The following is a 17,650-nucleotide window of genomic DNA, read 5'->3' as shown; positions in this document are numbered from 1 at the left end:
ATTTTGGCAATTGCTAGCTGGACAATTTTATATCTACCCCAGTTTTATCAAACTAAAAAAAGGATGTTCAAATTGAGTAAAATAATATTTTTAAAATTCTTAGTAGAGAGTCTACTAAAAAAAGATGATAATCAATATTGTATATGCTGGGAGTGAAAATGTTAATCCTTTATACTACTTTTGTATTTTCCTGATTAATTTTCTGAAATCTATGAGTTGCAAAGATGCTTAATGGTTATGGAGGAAAAAGAAGATCTGAAGTAAAATTAAGAAAAAAGCAAATAGTATTCAAGAGTACCTAAAGGGTGGTTCTCAGCTTCTTGTATACACATATCATTGAGTAAACTTGTTTACAGCCTTATGAAAAATAAATGAATTACAAAATGCAGATCATAATAGCCTCACCATAAAAAGTGCCTAACTTTATGTACATACAATGATATGGTGTACTTGAGGGGACAATGTATTAGGAAATGATCTCTCTGGGTTATGTCTCAGATTTTTTTGTTCACTTTAATAAATAGACCCTGACTACTCCAGTCCTCGCACGCTTTCCTCAGGGTAACACACTTAGAGCTCTTGTATTCTGCTCCAATTATAGAATTCCTAGGAGTCTGTCTTCTGAACTGCCACAAACTGTTCCTGAAGGCATTCAACCGATGATCAGAGGAGGGCCACCTACCATTAAGCAGTACATCAAAAGATAGCACAGTGAAGGCAATTTATTTTCTTACTATTATATTTGCTACCCCACAGAGAGAAGTGCAATACTTGTTGCTACTTGCTTTTTCTTCATTTGTAGAGATAATACAGAGCAAGTAAGATTATGTAAAAAACAATTTGAAAAAAGATGACTATAGAATGAGAGTCTCTTCAAAATTCCCTGAGTACTCACTGTTTAGGGAATTTGACATTAAATATTCTGCAGAACTTCATACAAATAGATCATAAGATTTCTTTCCTCTATTAGTGCAGAAAATGTCTGTTCTGTGGAGACCCAGATGAAAGAGTCTTATTTTCTTATTATACACATGCCAATGATATGTTATTTATGTTTTATATAATTTGTAGTCACTTTTCTCAGTGACTTTTGTTTTACATTTTAATTATGTAAATCGAATGATGTTTAATTATAATGCACATGCATATGTTGACCCATGTTTATCACTTCTGAGAAAAAGTAATATTTTAATTGCAAGAGAAAAGCACTTCGTGTGAAGTATTACTCACTTTTTATCTAAATTAAAATTAAAGATATTTAATAATATGCAAAGTTATTCCAGGCACGATGTTTTGCAGAGATGCCTCCTGACATATGAATGAGCTTATTTACAAACATACCAATACATTAATATATACATTATTCATAGTTTGGGTTACTGCTACTGGTACCTCTTATTTTGTAACAAAACACATCAGGAAGAAAATTTTACTATACTGCCTTAAACAGTGTTTCATTATATGAAACATTTTTTGTGTATGTTGTTTTCCTAAATGTATGCATTCCTAAATGCATAATGTATGAAACATATTTAATTAAATCCAGGATGGCTAACTATGCACATGTTTGTAATATTTACGGATCTTGAAAAATTGATAATAATTTTGTAGCAGAAATTATGGCCTAATTTTATTGCAGAATGTGCAAGTTCTATAGTGTATACTGTATCATGATGCACGTTTCTTGCCTCCTCAAATTTAAACAAAATGTAATTTCATTAGTTATTTCACTGTGTAGAATGTATTTTATAAATAATCAGTGACACTGAAACTTTTGCAATATTATATTATAAATTCAAGTTTCTTTGTCTCCAGAATTATTTTATAGCTTCTGTTTCCTAACTAACTTAACAGATTCGTTACTATGTGTTGCTTTTCTACATTTTTTCCTTTTAAGTTTTGGAGAACATAAGTCATATCCAAAATTATATATAAAGGACAAGCTAAATATATCATTGGGTTGAATGTTTTATTGGAAATATATCCACATATTGTTTTTGTTATATTTTGCTGTCATTTTTAATTATTTTACTATTTTTATTTCCTTTAGGTTTTGTTTTGACTGATTTGATTAGAAGTACCAGACTGAGTCTCATTGAGAAGAAAGAGAAATTTAATATTGCCATGCAGGATTGTTGTATCCTTAGATCACGTACAAAAAAATAAGAGCTCAAAACTGGAATGTCACGAGTATCATAGGTACCCATTTATGTAATCCCTTTCTCTTTCCCTAGAAAAGAGACTCCATCTCTGCACATGGACCCTATCTTTGTATTTCTTATAAATCTTGTATTTTCATGACTCAGTTTTTCTCATTAACTGTGAAATTGAAATCTGCAAGTTTATCTGATTGAGAGCTTCATGATATTACGTATTTCCTTCTGCTCATTTTAACGTCTTCAAGTGGAGAGAAATCTTCAAGAAGTCTTGAGAAAACATTTCTCTAGCTTCAAAAATGCTTCAAGTTGAGAGAAATCCTCAAGTTGAGTGGGTTGTACCTGGCCGACTGGCCTCCTAGCTCAAAATCAGGTGTTGGAGTGCAGGCTCAAGTTGCTCCTTCATAGAGATGTTACAGAATCATTTTATGACGCAGAAGGAAGATCGATTCAGTTCTCACCATATAGCCCAGGCAACAGCTTCATGGCAGCCACATCCCTGGTATTGGGAGTAGAAGTTTTAGCATGTACTCACAAAGGCAGCAGGATCTTTTTGAGCCTGCTTTTATTAAAGAAATTTTAGTTTTTAATTCATGAGAAATGAACTTCCAGCCACTTCTGTCAGATTTTGGTTCTAGAAACTTCAAAGTGTCCCCTTCATCCTCTGGTTACCATAGAATATTTTGTGTCTATTGCACTTCCAAGGAGCTATGTATCTATATTTTAACTGACTGAGATTTCTATTCTTATAGTAAATATTGGAAACTAAATGATACTGATGCAGGGCAGGTAAGCACCAAAGTGAGGCTCAGTCTTTGAAGGTTCTTGGTTTTGCCCAGGAAAAGAATTTGAGGGTAATCCAGAGGTAGAAAACAGCATTACTGAAGCGGCTACTGCAGAGAAAGCCACCCCATAGGCAGACAGTAGCAGCTTAGAACAGTTTTGCAGTCATATTTCTACTCATTTTTAATAACATGCAGGTTAAAGGGCGATTTATGAGAAATATCTGGGGAGAGGTGGGGTAGCAACTTTTGCATCATCAGGTGGGTCACTGCCATAGAAAAGGGTTGTTAACTTATGGGTGTTGAGATGGCAATGGTAAACTGACAAGGTATATTGGTAGATATATTGGTGCTAGTGCCTGATTGAAAAGCTTCTGCCCTGGCCATGTTTTAACTAGTTCTCAATCTGATCTGGTGCCTGAGCCCCGCCTGTGGATTCGAGTTCTACTTTCTCCTACCTCAATACAATGAATTAATTCTTGAGACAGATATTTATTATATTATCTTATGTGTTTGTTAAATATTTTCAAACAAAAACAAAAATCAATTTAAAAAGGAATTCTTATGAACATATATGAAATATCACACCTTATTCAGTTCACATTGATGAATGCTATTACAATTTTGTATTAAAAATTGCAATATTTTGTCAATATTCACTTTGTGTTGTATGGGTGTGTGTTTGTGTGTGCATATGTATGGGAAAAACAGAAAGTGGAATGACATACCTATGCCTACTGTTCATAGACTATGTTAAAATATAACTATGACAAAATTTCAAATTTCTACAGACATATTTTTTTTCTCAGAATTGTATCACAATTTACTCAATGAATCCTCTACTTCTAAAGCTGTGGTTGTATTGTTATTTTTACATTCTCTATATTTTAAACAAAACCACAATGAGTAATTTTCCAGCAAAATAATTTCTTACACCCATTTTTTTCAAGTAGAAACCACTAATAGCAGAACTCACATACTATGTTCTTTATCTTTATAAAGCACATAAATAGGATGAAGTAAAGGCTCTATATATGTGTATATATGTATATATACACATTATATATATATACATACATATAGATATGTACATATATTGGCACATGCATATATATCCTTGACTTTCAGCATTACAAAATGTTTCAGTATGTAAGCACATATACATGACAATTAAAATATGACACATTTGTCTCAAAACAGATGTAATTGTGATAATTTTTGAATATTTATATTATTAGTTTATAAATTTAAGTATAGTATTTATATTAAATTAACTATTAAATACTGAAATACAGATATACCATTTTGATATAGTATATTTATATTTATATTATTAGTATAAATAAATAATTTCATAAATCCTGAAGTCTCATCCCTCCTAATTTTATTAAATGCTTAATGAACAAAATTCCAGAAAAAAGGGACTATGCAATAATTTAAAAGCCAGTTGAACCAACATACATAAATTATTAGCATAAGTAAGTTTAATGTGCTTTGTAACTGGACCCAGTATATTAAATATTTGTTCTTAATACAGCCTGCAATTGCAAGTGATCACTATATACTGTGAGCTGGTTACTGCAGTTTTAATCAGAAAATAACGAAAAATGATGGATTACTTTGGTAAAGTCTGTGAAAATTAAAACATTTCTTCTAATAAGTTTATAGTATTAAAGGAGGGCTATTTCTATGAACTTTATTAAATTTGGTCAGAGTCTTGAGCTAATAAATAGGAAGCACCAGGAGAGATCTTTCCAGGTTAAAAATAAATAAAATTATAGATTATGAGATAAAATTAGCCATGTAGAAAAATTATGATGAAAGTTATATGTAGTATAATGTACATATTTATTCCAGATAGTACAAAACTATGTATACAAAAGTCCCAAGCAATTAGGCTCAGTGTATGCTTAGATGACAATATTTATGTATTTATAATAATAAAAAGGTACAATATAACTACATTAGAGGTTGAATGAATAGTTCTAATGACATACAAACTTATCTACCATACACATTGAGTCTAGAATTCATATATGTACAGCTGACAGTGTACACATTTGTGTGTGTGCGTGTGTGTGTGTGTGTTTAGGCCTCCTGGGTCACAGACTATGAGATAAATTTAGGAGTGCAGAAGATTTATTGAAGAGTAACACTTGTATAGTTAAAAGACAGAGGAAGCAGGATTGGAAAGGAAAAGCTTCCAAGCAATAACGCAGGCATAATAAACTCCTGGTCAATTCTGGGAGCTCTGGAACAAAGATCAACCACTAGAGGTGACTTACATGGGGCAGAAATGGTAAGAGACCATTAAATTGTTAAATAATTGCCTTCAGATCATTGCATAGTCTCTGTTATCTGGAATTATCCTCTTTAAACAATTAATAATTAGGAGAGATGAAATTTCGGTTATAGTAAAATTGTATATTTGTGCAAGCAATATAAATATTCAAAAATTATCACAAGGTTATTAGTTTAGAGAGAAACATGCCACTATGCTAAGACATTATCTGGGACTTTATAAAAATATTCGAGAACATGACCTTAGCTTAACCTGGAAGACTCTAATATATAGAAGCTGTAGCTTAACGTTCTCTTTGAAGTTTTATAGCAAGTTGTTTCTTGAGGGGAGATATAAGTGAAATACCTCAAGAGCCACTACAGGGAAAGTTTGTGGGGTAGGGAAAACAAAGAAAAGAGATAGGAGTTTTCCTTCTAAAGAATGGGCAGGTTGTGGGTTCATCTGAGGTATAGAGATTTGCTGATTTTTTAAAATCACTGTTGAAAATAGTGAAATACAGATATATCATTTTGATGTAGTATTTATTTGATTTAGTAAATTGGTGAACTATATATTTATAAAATGCTGATTATAATGATATTGATAAAGATATTTTGTAAAGCATAAGAAAACAGGTAAAACATAAGAAAGGAATCTGTAAATTCAAAGAACCAAAAATGTCAAACTGATAAAAGGAAAGAACTGTTTTCTTGGAAACAAAACTAAAAAGATGCACAGTGGACACATGTAGCCAAGCAAGCACAAACTTTAAAATTAAATAGAAACAGAAACAAATTAACCTAATTGAATATTAAATTGATAACATGACCATGGAAATTACAATATGATTGATCTGTATCCGTGGGTTTTGCATCAGTGCATTTAACTAACTGAAGATTGAAAACGTTCAGAAAAAAAACAAAAATATGATTGTGGAGTGGGCGTGGTGGCTCATGCCTGCAATCCCAGCACTTCGGGAGACCGACACGGAAGGATCACTGAAGGTCAGGAGTTTGAGATTAGCCTGACCAACATGGTGAAAACCCGTCTATATAAAAATACAAAAATTAGTTGGGTGTGTTGGCAGTCACTCGTAATCTCAGCTACTTGGGAGGCTGAGGCAGAATAATTGCTTGAACCTGGAATGCAGAGGTTACAGTGAGCCAAGATCACGACACTGCACTCCAGTCTTGGTGACAGAGAAACACACCGTTGCAAAATAACAATAACAATAATAAATTCATAGTTGATTAGTAATAGTTATGTGTGTACTGAATACGCACAGGCTTTTTTCTTGTGGTTATTCCCTAATACATTATAAAAACTATTTATATCTCATTTACATTATACTAGATATTATAAATAATGTAGAGGTAACTTTAAATGTATGGGAGGGAGTGGGTAGATTATGTGCGAAGTCTATGCCATTTTATATCAGGGACTTGAGCATCTATGGATTTTAGGGGTCCTGGAACCAATGGATACTGAAGGTTGACTATTCTGAACACTGTACACTGTATACCTTTAGTAAGATACATTAATATGCCACTACTATTATCCTGCTATTATTAATATTAGTAACGTGTGAGGTATTACAAGGACAAAAGGATTGAAGAAAATCTTAAACGGTATGTTGGTAAGTTATTGGTGTCCTATCAGTAAGCAGTTGTTATGTATCTATTTTTTATTATTTAATGTGTGACAGAAAAATAGATAAAATGAATAAATATGTTGTTTTAGTAGAGAATAATGTCTCTTACTAAGGGAAAAAATACAAAACTCAAGTGTTGGAATATAAGAAAAACTTAAAAAGTATTGGATTTGGTTTGAACATACCAATATTTGCTAATATTACTGTTAAATGCATATCATGACTCTGTTCACTGAAAATATCTACATTCAATGACATCCTCCTATAATTAGGTACTCTGTTACTCAAATCTTCATTTCTAAATGTCATTCTCCATTGAAAACAATTAGGGACCTTAGAGAAATGGCCAATTATTGCTCTGTGGAGAGAAAGTGAAAGTGAAAAGTGAGCCTGGGACATCTCATGTCAGAAAGTAAGGAAGTATTCAAAGCCTTACGATGGCACTTCAGGAAGACCAAAGAGTCAGCTTGGTCAAAAGTGGAAAATTCTCATCATCAAAAAAAAAAAATAATTAAATCAATATATCACACTAAATTGAAAAACATTTCATAAATTCTTAATGCTACTCAAGAAAGCAAAATTAGCAGGGCGCAGTGGCTACTGCCTGTCATCCCAGTGATTATGGAGACGGAGGAGGGAGAATCACTTGAGGCCAGAAGTTCGAGACCAGCCTGGGAAACATAGTGAGAGCCCATTAATCAAACTTTTTATAAGTTAGCCATGCACGGTGGCACTCCCATGTATTCCCAGCTACTTGGGAAGCTGAAGCTGGGGTATTGCTTGAGCCCAGGAATTGGAGGCTACAGTGAGCTGATTGGGCTCCTGCATTTCAGCCTGGGTGTCAGAGCAAGATACTATCTCTTGAAAAAATAAAATAATAAAATAAAAGATAGGAAGATAAAATTAGAAAATAAAAGCTGTTTTTAAATAAAAGAATGCCAGCTTATTATTATGGGAGGTATGCTAGTTTTTTTTTTTTTTAAATAAGGGTTTCATGAGTTCTGATGTAATAATAAGTTAATAATATGATCATCAATGGATACTTAAACCCTTGGAGGAAAAGTTGTTTTGGAAAAGGATGATCCAAGCTTTCAACATCTCCTATTACTACTTAATTTCAAAAGAACAAGGGATATTTGTAATGATATGACCTACCTAACCTTGAAAAAGTGATCAAATTTAGCCTCCCCCAAATTATGATCAACTGATATTATGTGCCCCCTGATTTCATGCCTTAAGAGATACGCAATATTAATTCCATTGTGTTCTCATAAAATACACGTAACTAAAACATAATCATAAGGAAACAATTGACACCATGTCTGGGCCCTTCAAAAGGTCATAAGCAAAGCTAAACAAAACAAACAAAAGGTATTGGAAACTATTGTTGACTAAGAGACTTACACGTATTATAAAACCAACAAGATGTTATGAAGACACGTTTTTGGCAATTTAGGACATTTTATTAAGGATGGTATGTTATAACTGAATCGATATTAGTAGTTAGGTAGAAGAAAATCCTTGTTCTTAGGAGATAAATATTGAAGGATGAGAGTGCAGTCAGGATGTCTGCAACTCATTTTTAAATGACTTAGTAAAAAGAACCTTGGCAATATACACACATGCAAAGAAAGAAGACAATTTATATGTGTGTGCGTATAACATATGTATATATGTTTTTGAGCCAAATTGAACAGTATATATAACAGTATAAAAACAGCATATAGTTTTTAAATTATTATTGCTGCTGATTCGTCATTTTTCAAAGTAAAATGTATTGGGGGAGAGAGAGTTCTACTCATAATCAGATAAACATGTCAGTGACAAAGCCATGATGAAAAAGTATGTCTCCTGATTTTCATCCCAGAATTTTTGCCTCTATGCTGTAAAAATTTCCCTCTGGTTCTATGTAATTTGGCTATTTGTGACTATCACAGCACTTCTCACTATTATGAAATAATTAAAACAAAATTTGAACTAATCCTCTTGAATTAGCAATGTTTAGCTTTCAAATTCTCTAAGGTAAATATTTCACTTTAGTCTTTTTTCCTGCTTCTTAATTAAATCTACTATTTATTTTAATACCTAATAGTTTATATCTTAAGCATAAATTATTGTTACTAATATTTGGGAGGGCTGATGATCATCATAGCTTTATTAGATTTATTACACAAATCTCCTGTGAGATTATACCAAATGCTGTATTGTTAGCTGCAATAAAAATGAAATAGATATCTAGATAACACTATTATAATTTCCTCATGATTACATAATGGATTACAAGCCAGTAGTATGATAGATATGCAGCCTGAAGTCCTTGGTATTCTTCCTTGTTCCAGTGATGACTTGATCTATTTTTTGTTACTTAAAGAAACTCTGTGTTCCCTATCCTTTCTGAGGATCTCACCTACAGAGACACCAATGCTTGCAGTTTGGACAGGTCATAAATTATGCTCTTCATAATCCCCTCTACAGGTTAGATAGACAATACAAGAAAAGATAATACAAGTCTTTCTTGGAATGAATGCATAGATAGACATTGCAAATGATAAATTCTGTTTTAGGTTTGAAATTCTATATTGAGAGAAATGCAAAGCTGATGGCAGCCACATTTCCATCCAATTTGAGAGAATCTGTAATCAAACTCAAGGCAAGGAGTGGCAAGTGCAAACATAAAATAGAGAGTTAAACCTCTAATAAAATTACTTGAACTCTGAATCTAGTAGCACCTGAGTAGACATCCTTATCAGATGCTCTTACAAAAACCTACACTTCGTTTTTCAGAAAACTATCCTTGATTAGTGTTTATACTACGTATGATGCACAGAGTACTTAATAACTCAGAATTTGGATCTCAAAATTGGGTCACTATAAATGACAATTAACTACATTAAAGTAGGACAGAGGACGGTGAGAATTCTCTTATTCTGTCAATTTAATTTTACACTCTGCCCATTCTGCTATAGCCTAGCTGTCATTTTAAAATATTAAGAGCTTTTGTTCTCAGATTGGACTAGCAAACAAATTTACTCACTGCTTGTGATAAAATGGGCATGTCTGTTGATAACGGTGAAGAATTTTTTAAAAGTCTATATTCAAAATATAAACAGATAACTTCTGTCATTCCATTTATTAGTTCTAAATTATTTGACATAAAATTTACCAGTAGCCAGTAAATTTTTAAAAATTATTGACACAGAAAGCTGTCAAGCAGGAATCTACGATTTTTCTGTCTCTGAATATAACCCAGTTTTTGTGACGGTGGAAAAAATAAAAGGCTTACTCTTAGTTACAGAGCTCTAAAAAGCAAAGTCTTCCTTTATGTTCCTTTTGGACATAAAAATGGAGGAAAAGGACAAAAAATAGTCAGTCAGAGAGAATTACAAAGGCCAGGCAGATTTCTGATGATGGCATTGACTTTACATTGTAGGTTAAAGGCCCTGCTATTTCCACTCTAGTACAATATACTACATGTTATGGAGTTGTGCCCACTCTCTGTTCTTTTCTGTTTATCCTTTTCTTAAATGGAAATTTATAACATAATTATTTTGTTATCCCTTTTTTGTGTTGTGTGTATTAGGATGTGTTAAATGTAACACTTAGTTTAATGACTATAGAACATTGGGATTATGATGACATTAAAGAAATAAATGTCAGCTGGAGAATTATAAACTCAAAGAAAAAGACAATTAGATAATCACCTGTAGATATAGTAACTGGACATGTTTTTAATACTGCTTTTCTTGGAAAAAAGAGAAACACATTTGTAATTTAATGTGACATACTCTCCACATAAGCAACTGTTTCAGCTGGATATTCATTGGGTTGTAAGTAAAAGTGTGACTTAAACATGTTGGTATTTATGTGTCTCATTTAACTAAAAGTCTCTGAGGTGAGTGGGCAGGTTTGGACTAGTACTGAGTTATATTGTTGAGGTAAGTAGGCAGGTCTGGATGAGTACTGAGTGATATTGTTTGTCTATGTCTCCATCTAAATCTCGTTCTTGAATTCCCACATGTTGTGGGAGGGACCCGGTGAGAGGTAATGGAAACATGGGGACAAGTATTTCCTGTGCTGTTCTCCTGATAATGAATAAGACTCACAAGATCTGACGGTTTTTAAAAGAGGAGTTCCCCCACACAAGCTCTCTCTTTCTTTGTCTGCAGCCATCCATGTAAGACATGACTTGCTGCTCCTTGCCTTCTGCCATGATTGTGAGACTTCCTCAGCTACGTGGAACTGTAAGTCCAATTAAACTTCTTTCTTTTGTAAATTACCCAGTCTCAGGTGTGTCTTTATCAGCAGCATGAAAATGGACTAATACATTGAGGTTAAACTTTTTCTTTCTTGGGGTAGGTTTCCACTATAATTTTATTGCATAGAATTATAGGCAATATAATTACTTCATTCTCAAAGTATCACAGTCCTTCATCTTCTCCAGGTTCTGTATACACATTGCAAGGAGGAATATAATAAAATTTTCAAAATACTAGAGTCTACGAAAATATATACTTGTTTGGGTGTTTTCATCAAGTTTCTCCTAGTAACTCATATCATTTTGTCCAGAATTGTGTCAAAGACCCAAGTTAAATTTTTGTTGAATGTAGGGTCTGGAAAGATATTGCTAACTGCAAAAATTGCAACCATGAAATACTGAAGTTCGTTTAGTAAAGGCAAAGTGGAGATTTAAAATTTAATGAAATAATAGTGATAATTGCAGTAATTGTCTATTTAGGAAATAAAATCAGGGAGTTCCTCCATGATAATCTTTTAAAGATAATTTTTTAAATGATAAGATATTATCATGTAAAATGATAAAATTTTAAGATAATCTTTTAAATGATCATTACATATCATAATGAAAAAATTTCTAAATTACTAAAAATTGTTGCAAAATTACTCTTTGATGAATTTATCCAATGGTGAAGTATTTGCTTTAGGATCTGCCTACTTGGAATTCAGAATTTCAGTTGTACTTACATGACTACTGTGAATGCTACAGTGTTTTTTTGGAGATCCACCTATCTGGGTCCAGAGAGCTGTTCTGTGTGTTTTGGAGGGAGGCAGACTTTAAGTAGGGTCTGTCATCCAGAGTACTCCATCCTCAATAACACAGTTGAGTAGTCCAGAGTTATACACCTGATCCAACCCAGAGCCTTTCTGAGGAGTTTTTAAAACTAAATATGTTAAAGCAAGCCAGTATCTCCCCAGGCTTGGAAATCATAATGCTTAGAGGTAATACATGTACAGATGAAGGAAAACCAAGCTGATATACAATGAGAAGCAAGAATGAGCCAGTTGTTCCTGAGGTTCAGCTACAAAGCCTAATCTGATTGTTTTGGGTTGCTGCAACCCTTTTTTTTCCCGTGTTACATTACACTGTCTTTTCTGGATTAGCTCAATTTATTTTAGTTTACCTATTATTGAACAGTAGATCAAGAAAAGAATCTGGACACTTACCCTAGTTAACATTGATAAATAATTTGTGGTATTTTTTTCCAATAAAAATAAGCAGCCTCATTATCTGATAGAAATATCAAATTATAAAATCTAGAATGTGATTTGGTACCACGTATAAAAATACTATATACCAAAAAGTGAAATAGTATAGTAGTTACGAGATGTATCAGTTGAGATATGCTCAATTATCTTGTAGTAACCAACAATAAACCATCATAGTTGTGCACAATCATGAGTGTTTTATTTTATGAGTTCATTTCAGGTTGGTGCAAGTTCTACTCTAAATGTCCTGTGGGAATGCAGACTGGCTGATGACCTGCATCTAGAATATTATCAGTGTCATGGAAAGAGGGGACAATGCATGACTATCTATGGATCTATGGGTTAGCTTTTATAGCTTTTAATTAGAAGTGCCATGTGCCACTTATACACAAATTCATTAACCAAGTTACAGGACTACCCCCAAATTCAAAACAGTGAGGAATTGGTCAGTATTTTGTGTGATAATAGATACTCAATAAGGAGAGACTCTGGAGATGTCCTAGGTTTAAATTTTGGCTTGTCTATTTAATAAAAAATGTTACTTTAGGCAAGATAAATAACCTCTCCATGCATCATGTTCTTCACACACACACACACACACACACACACACACACAAAACATGTAATTTTAGGAATAACTGCATAAAACTGATATAAGGATACAGTAACATAATGACTAAAATATGCATATCATATTATATGGCTCAAAAACATCAGCTTTTTGATAATAAAAATAACATTATTGGATTCAAATTTTGATTTAAAACATAACAACTTGACTTAGATAAGAATAATAAATGTGCTGTAGTTCTAATCCATATAATATTAATGAAACTGCTACCGAAAGATTATATGACTAAATACCTTTGTCAATAGTAGATTGTTTACCTGGGGCTTTCATTGTTCATGTTTGTTGTCTCAGTAGTCTTCAATCTTTTTACTTGTTTTTATAAAAGACACTTTGATAAGATATAACATAAAACTGGACCTCACAGCATATTAAAACAAAAATACAAGCTGTTACCAAGGAGGTAGTCTATCCGGATGTTAAACAATTGCAATGATTAGTTTGGTAATTGTACCCTCTGCAATATAGAAGTCTATAGCAGTGGTATCTATTGTTTAGGAGATCATCTTTACGTTATCCTCTGAAAGCACTCATACTTTTTCATTATTGTTACTTGTTGAAATTCATTTATCCCTTTGTTTACATAGAGAATGTCTTAAATGAATTTTGTATTTATTATTCAGAAAGTCAAACATTTTCTTGTTTGGACTTGATATTTTTTATAGCATAGTTTAGCTTCCACAACATAGAAAACTATGGTGTGGAAACCAAGCTATACGTAAGAGGAACTTCATAACATATTGTTTCTCAAGACAAAAATAATCAATTTTTGCTATTGTTACTTGCTAGTCTTTTAGGCTTTTATTGACTAAGTTAATCTATCTGCTCTGGGTTTGGGTACTCACTATTTCTACCCCTGTTGCTTCTGGAACAACAGGGACAATATTTTCTCCTGTTTTGTCAAAAGAGATGGATTTTTGTCTCATTTTTTGCCATGGATCACTTGCTAAGATTGACTTGACCAAAAGTATCTTTCTTTTTCATTTGCCTTTCTCTGCCCTGAATGCAGTATCCAATAATTGTCTAATCAGCCAATTGTTTGCATTTTACAACAACTTTCTAAATATCTATATCACTATTTTCTCAAAATCTTAACTAAAAATAAGAAAATGTTTTTAGCTATCACATTTTATTTGAATGTAAAAGTAGTATTCACAATAAGCAATGCGTTGCTATTTTATAGTTTGTATAATTGTAAATGTCAACATATTTATTAATTTGTATATATCTCCATAAATTAATGAGATAACATTCATACCTTAAAAAATTGTTTTCAAAAATTTATATTACAGTAAACTGCTTATGGTCATATTTGATTGAATAAGAAATTTCGAGACCTAATAAGTTCATGTTTATAACACATTTGAGAGATACTTAATATATGCCTTTATTTTATGAATCATGGCTAAGTCCTTATATATTTCTACTACAAAATAGACGTAATCAAAACAGCTAGAATATCAAATGAAATGAACTGTAATTCAACAAAAAGACATGCAAATAATTCACATCATTAGGACAACTATCATTTTGAGGTGATTTTTTTATACTCTGTGAGAATTAGAGTGGAATTGTGCAGTTTACACATTTAATACGTTATTTTTCTATAATTGCTATGTATTCAACCCATGGGCAATGACTTATATGCATAAAGTAGACTAGAATTACATCGATAATTTTATTTTCTTATTTTTGTAATCCCATGAGAAGACCTGCAAATTTCTTGCTCCTAAATTTTCTTCATGGATGTCTTAGATAAGAGGATTTAACTTTTGTGAGGCCTGAAGTTAAGACATTTGACAAGATGGCAAAAATTTAAAATAAGTCTAGCCAGAAGAATTGATTGAAAGATATATTAGAAAGATGAAAAGAAAAATAAGTTAAAAAGTACCATTTAATCAACTTTTAAGCAAACAATATTTCTTCTGTCAAGCCTATATGAATATTTTTCTTTAAAAACGTGAAAATGACAAACACTACTTAAAACAGCCAACATTACCTAATTTTCCAATAAAACTATTAGAGAGATAACGGCCACTGCAGATTGCCTTTTAGAAATTTCACCAACTGAAATCAGGGTATTTTGTCAGGATGCACTGAATCCTTAGCTGAAGATGAGGTTTTTAAAGTTCATGCTGGCATGTTAGATAGGGTTCTTAGTGGTAGATAAGATAAAGTATAAATGAAGCCAAAATATGTAGTTACTTAAATTTCAGTAGATATACGGTGTTGAATCCCAGCAGATAATTTGGTTGCTGGTGATAAAATGGGATATAATAATATATTTGTACATAGGAATATTTTTATTTGAATGCAAAGATAGTCATCTATAAAGATATTTCTGATTAAATAAGTAAAGTTTATTTTAATAACCATAATACTGAATGATTTAATTTATTATTATTAAACCACATAAGTAAAACCAATATATGTTATATATATTTTATATATGTGAGATATATATATCTACTTGTAGATGCATAAATAACAGATTAGCTATGCCTAGATCAAACCATGCATTTGTAAGTAAAATAAATATTTATTATGGTATGCCACTGAGATTTTGTGATTGTTCACCACAAAATGTTATTTAGGCAATAAAATATAGTAGGTTAAAAGCAGGGGCATGTGGAATGCTAAATGCCATTATCATGATTTAATACATATGTAAAATTAAATACTGAATTAATTCAAATCTGGTTGGACCACAAGGAATAGCTTCAAAACAGAAACAAAATTTCAACAGTCCAAATTATAGTCAGAAATGAGTTTGATATATGGATTAGAATATGCATTTAGGTAACACTGACTATGAATATTTGAATATAGCTTAGAGTAAGTGTATAGCATTTAAGTAAAGACAAATGAGCATTGTATTGTAATTTATGTAGGGGAAAACAAATCAGATTGTTTTGAAGTTGATATCTATGGATCTTGGCAATTCACTGGATCTGAGTGATGCCTACCAAATATGGGAGAAATAAAATTATTTCAAAACTTATGGGACTTAGAAAGTGATATCAATAAAAATAAGCATAAGAAAACTGATGGCGTTAAAGAAAATATCATTCATAGCATTTTGAATATGATATATAAATTCATCAAATTTCCTTAACTTATAGAAGTTTACCTTTAAAAGAATCATATATTCTCTTAGATATGAATTTTTTGGAGAATATGGAGTTAATAGAAAGTAAGCAATATGCAGTGTTAAATAAGGATAGGCTATGTTTCTTAAATGCAAAAAGTCATTCAAAAAGTTTGTACTTATTTATTATATACCAAATGAATTATTTTCTATAACAGTGAAAATAAAATAAATGAAAGGTAGGTCCATTAATTACAATTTGATAGCATGGATAAGATTTAAATTAGCCATTTAAAAACTTAAAGAAGTATATAATTACCAAAAGCTTGGTAATGTAAAAATATAATATAAAGTCAGCTATAGGGAGATTATATAGGCCAATATTATAAAATTGGGGGACAAATTAAAGTGAAATTCAAATAATATCTTGAAAGTTGTATTTAGTTAGGTAAAGAGCCACAAACAGACACTAAAGATAAAGCAACCAGAAAGGTTTACATTCAACTATGTCCTGATTCTGGAGTAACTTGATAGAATTGAAAAGCAGATTTAGAGATTGGTTAAAAAGAGTGGATTAGGTTTAGGAGAGATTGAAATTGATGAGCTAAATAGTTTGACCTCTACTTTCTTTGTAACAGAGACACGTTGACACTTTGTAAACAAGTATATGACAAGATGCAATGGATGTATTAGAATGACTTGTTGGTGGAGAGGCCATAGAAGAAAATTTAAACAGTTGCTTTAAACACCCATATGATTGTCCAAGAATTTGTGAACATGTCTGCTCTGGCAACTGGCACTGGTTCCTCAGCATGCTTTCCAGGAGCCTGAGCATCCATCCACCTGCCCTTTCCACCACCACAGACACCCACACATATCATCTGGGGACCTGAGGATAGGACATAATCAAAGCCAAAGCATCCTACCTAAGCAGCACTATAAATAACTAGAAAAATGTGTTTTTCTGAAAACCCATCTATGAAAGTGGAGAAAGTGACTGTTACACCAGATGCACAGATATCAATGTAAGGACACAAGAACCATGAAAAAACAAACAAACATGACACCTCCAAATGAACACAATAATTCACTAGTAACAGACCTCAAAGAAAAGAAAATGTCTGTAATACCTGAAAAAGGATTCAAAATAATGATGTTAAAGAAACTCAGTGAGATACAAGATAACACAGAGAAACAACACAGGTAAAATATCAGAAAAGGGATTCATGATCTGAGTGAGAAATTTAACAAAGAGAATATATGTCATTAAAAAAACAAGCAGAAATTCTGGAACTGTAGATTTCAATAAAGGGGAAAAAACGAATTTAGAGTTTCAACAATGGATTAGATGAAGAAGAAGAAAGAATTTCTGAACTTAAAAACAAGCCTTCTAAAATAATGTAGTCAGTAAATAAAAAGAGCAAATAAAGCCTACATGATATATGACCACTATAAAGCAACCAAATATTTAAATTTGGGAGTTCCAGAAGATGAGATGAGCAAGGTCATAGAAAATATATTTAATGAAATAATAGCTGGCAAATTTCCAAGTCTTGAGAGCA

The sequence above is a fragment of the Trachypithecus francoisi genome, unplaced genomic scaffold, assembly GCF_009764315.1.
Source record: "Trachypithecus francoisi isolate TF-2019V2 unplaced genomic scaffold, Tfra_2.0 Lachesis_group5, whole genome shotgun sequence".
NCBI lineage: Eukaryota > Metazoa > Chordata > Mammalia > Primates > Cercopithecidae > Trachypithecus > Trachypithecus francoisi.
Note: the sequence above shows the minus strand (reverse complement) of the source record.